Raw genomic sequence first — 4,619 nt, 5'->3', positions numbered from 1 at the left:
ATGGAAGGGGAAAGTGGAGGAGGTTATAAAGGAAAGAATGACGATGGAAGGAGTCGTAACCATTGGAGGAGAGACGACCGTTATAGCTCAGACAGGTATGCTGGTCAACGAGATAAAAGCAGAAGCCCTGATCGCAGAGACAAGAATGGAAATCCTGTAAAAGGAAGGAAAGCGTGAGCCTACAAATCCAAGTGGCGTAATGTTGTGTATCAATCGTGCAATGAATTCGTGGATAAGTGCCAAAAGAGAGAAGTTGACAACTAACATTTTTTAAATGTATTTGCCTTGCCAAAATAAGCTCCCCGTTTCCCGATCTTAAAGATCAAAATGAACCAAAGCCAAACGTTGAGCAAAACCCGTCCCATGAAGTACCTGCTTCCACTTCCACGTCCAGGTACCCTGTGGACCGGACCACCACTTCGAGATCCGGCCAAATACAACCAAGCAGGGATTCAGACCCAGTTGACCAACAAAGACCCGGAGACCGAGAGAAGTTAATCTTACCAGACTTGCGAGAGAGTAACGTGATAGACAATATCTCAAGAGGACGGGTATGGCCGACAAAACCCTCCTGTGAGATGAATATACAGGTTTGGAAAGAACAACTGAAGAAATATGGACTAGAACGAAAGTACCGGCACATTATACGTGGTTTCGAAAAAGGTTTCGACCAAGGCATACGAAATGCAACAGTTTGGGGGGTAAAGTTCTTCTGTCCGGAAAATCATAAATCAGCAATACGAGCGAAAGAAAAAATAGAAGAAAATTTCAGGATGGAGGTAGAAAAAGGGAGAATGTTTGGTCCGTGGACCAAGGAGGAAGCGTATGAGAAAATCGGATTCTTCAGAACGAACCCTCTAGGGGCGGTCGTAAACGGCGATGGCTCATTTAGGCCAATTAGTAACCTATCTTATCCAAAAAACGACCCGGAAATCGAGTCAGTAAACTTCAGAGTCGATAAAGACGACTTCGAGACAACCTGGGATGATTTCCGAACGGTGGCCTGGTTTATAACAACTCACGAAGGCAAAGTGGTATTAGGGGTGTTCGATTGGGCCAAAGCGTACCGGCAAATACCGGTAGCGATGGACCAATGGTGGTTCTTGATGGTTCTGGATTTCAATAATTGTGTTTACGTAGACACACAAGTGCAGTTCGGGGGTGTTGGAGGTTGCGGCACTTTTGGGCAGGCAGCCGAAGCCTGGAAGGAAATTATAATGATTAAATTCAAGCTCCTTCAAGGGTTTCGTTGGGTGGATGACACTTTATTTGTAAAGCCAGCTGACGGGTCGAATCCAACAACTATGAGAGAGATAGCCGCCGCTAGTAAAGAGTTGGGCGTTGAGACCAACGAGAAGAAGTGGCGAGAATTTGATTCAGAACAGAAGTACCTGGGTTTTATTTGGAATGGCGAGAACAAAACTGTCAGGCTTCCAGAAGAAAAGATCAAATTGAGAATAAGTCAAATAGTAGAATACGCACATGAGGAAAGGCAGTCCTTTAAGAACACGGAAGTCTTAGTAGGCCGACTAAATCATATAACTTTCGTCTTCCCGCAAATGAGAGTGTATACATCTGCAATATACCGGATGATGAAAAACTGGGGGAATAAGTTTGCATTACGACACTTACCAGAAGAAGTTAAAGAGGACTTGAAGATTTGGTTACGTACCTTAGAAAAAGCTGACCCGTTACGAGTAATTCCAAAGCCGGAAGTCAGGAATGTAGGATGGGTGGGGGATGCTTCGACTTCCTGTTGCCTCAGGACTTTTCTATGTCAGTAGTTTTCTTTACCGCCCGGTAAAGATGACATTTTGTGTAGTGGGAGGAAAATGGAGATAAGCGCGGAATTGCATGGGCCGAAACTGTGGCCATCCGCTTAGGTTTGTTGATGATAGAACAATTGGAACGAGTGGAGGGAATGAATTACTTGGTGTTGACGGATAATACCGTGACGGAAAACGCAATAGTCAACGGGAAGTCAAAGGATCCGCTAGTCAATGCTGAATGGAAGTGCATTCAAGAGCGCTTGATAAAGAATCAGTACGCGATAACAGCAAAAAGGGTGGTGTCAGCTGATAACGCAGCAGATGCTTTGTCAAGGGGAAAAATTTCCCGGAAGAAGAAACAAGACAAACTATGGATTGACTTACCAAGCGATTTAAGGAGATTCCTAGACCAGATGTAATATATTCCACAGTTTCCTTGCAATTATAAAACCAGAGATCGTAAGTGGAAAAAAGAGGAAAGGCACCCTATGCAAATGCCTGATGAGGAAAGAGAATGCAGAATTGAAATTGCCGTTGACTGTGAGAGAAGGAAGTGACCGTAATCCTTTTTAAGGATAACCTGAGGAGACGAGCGGCGTGAGTTCGGAGTGAGAAAAGAACGACGATAGGCGGATTGGAAGGCAGTACCAAGAAATTTAGTCATCAGTAGGATTAGATGATGAGTTCGAGAATGTTGAGCCCCCGAAAACCAATCCTACAACATAAAATCTAGAAACCCCAATTGAACTCATGCCTCGGATCAAGACTAAGAAGAACCTCGAGGCGACGTCACCGTACGATGTACCAGGCCACTTTAGAAGGGCCGCTAGAAAGTCGACAAATCCAGGAGCACATCTAGCAGTTGGCAGCTGGGCCAGAACGACCCTAGCAGGTTATTCGTCCGGTTTGTCGAAGTACATAGCTTACGTTGAGTCGATGGGAGGAGAGTTCGATGAGAAACAGCCAATCAAAAAGAAGGACATTTACGGTTTTATAACATGGGCCGGTAGGACTAAAATAGACATACCTAATCCTCCCAAGAAACCGATCACTGCGAAAACGATCGACAAATACCTAGATGGGATTAATGCTTGGCATATCGTCAAGCACCTGCGGAAGATCCAAGTCGACAAAGATATAATCAAGATGCTGTTACGAGCGACTAAACGAGAAGAAGAAGGAATCGTGCTAGAGTCGAGCAAGAAACCAGTTAAGATTCAGCAGCTGTACCGTTTGGTAGTTGAATCATATGGAAAGTCGGACTTACAGGATCTAGCCGTTAACATTGAGTTAATTGCATTTTGGGGTATGATGAGGCTAGGAGAAATCTTTAGGATGTCCAAGAAGGAAGGAGCTTTGTTAAATCATCATGTGGAGTTTGGAAATTCGGCGAAAGGGAGATGGGCGAGATTGCATTTAAGGAAAGGGAAGACTGCTGGCCCGAACGAAATTCAGGTCATCCACCTCCAGTCTCAGCCGTCAATTCTTGATCCCGTAAAGGCTTTAGATCGAATTATGAGGATGAACCCAGAGAAAGGACGCGAAGCTTTGTTATTTCAGACGAAAGAAGGACCGTTAAGAAAGAACTCATTCATAAAAAGTATCGAGAGGGTTTGGGGAAAAGCTTCATTAGAGAAATGGTCCGGACATTCGTTTCGGGTCGGAGGTGCGTCATTGAGAGCGAATTTAGGAACCTCGGAAAAAACAATTAAGAAGGTGGGAAGATGGAAGTCAGAATCCTTTAGACAATACATTAATGAATTTTCCGAGGAAGAAGTCAGAACCACTAAGTTGTTTCTAGATGTGATAAAGTTGATGAACTAGAAGCTTAAATTCAAGGATGAACTGCTTTATGAGACTGAGAAACTTCGAAATCAGAGTTTCAATTGCAGTGACCCACTGTACAGCACGTCGTTCTCTAAGACCGATTAAAGTCCCAGCATGCCGTTTGGGGGGTTGTCCGCCCGGCCAAGGACGGCATGGTCACACCATCCCAACCTCGGATCAGGGGAAGCGGACAACCCCTTTTCCAGCCAGAGGAGAGACGTGATCGCTCAAGCTAACCAAGAATCGTTGGTTCAAACAAACCAAAGTTGGTTTACTCCAACCAAAAGATTGGTTTTCCAAAACCAAAGTGTTGGTTTTGTAGATCCAAAAGGTTGGTTCACAAAACCAAGTTGGCGCTTGGGCGGCGCACTTTCCCAAATAGCTCCTACCTCACCAACGTGGCAAGGTAGGAGTAAGGATGGTGATAATATACCTGAACTATACAGTAAGTAGAGTATCACAATCTTAACTGCTTTAAAAATGTTACGTAGTGTGATCTTAAAGAGTGGATTAGACACACCAAAAAAGGTACGTTTTGGTGGAGGAGTCCACAAGCAGTGAAACCAGTACGTGACATACTAGATTACATGTCACGCGAGGTACCGGAGTCGTGCAAGGAAAATACAAATCTCTTTTGCCTCAACTCGACTCACTTAACCTGCGTTATAGTTTCAAAGCCCGAGTTTGAAGATATCTGGTATCACTGCTCATCTTTATCGATCTTCTTTTTAAAGCGAAGTGAAAAAACTTTTTTCCACCCCACCCACCCCACAGAATTGGATAACCATCCTTTCGATCAGCGTGTTGCTCAAGCTGACCAAGAATCGTTGGTTCAAACAAACCAAAGTTGGTTTACTCCAACCAAAAGATTGGTTTTCCGAAACCAAAGTGTTGGTTTTGTAGATCCAAAAGGTTGGTTCACAAAACCAAGTTGGCGCTTGGGCGGCGCACTTTCCCAAATAGCTCCTACCTCACCAACGTGGCAAGGTAGGAGTAAGGATGGTGATAATATACCTGAACTAT

The sequence above is a fragment of the Melampsora larici-populina genome, assembly GCF_000204055.1.
Source record: "Melampsora larici-populina 98AG31 unplaced genomic scaffold MELLAscaffold_39, whole genome shotgun sequence".
Lineage (NCBI taxonomy): Eukaryota > Fungi > Basidiomycota > Pucciniomycetes > Pucciniales > Melampsoraceae > Melampsora > Melampsora laricis-populina.
Note: the sequence above shows the minus strand (reverse complement) of the source record.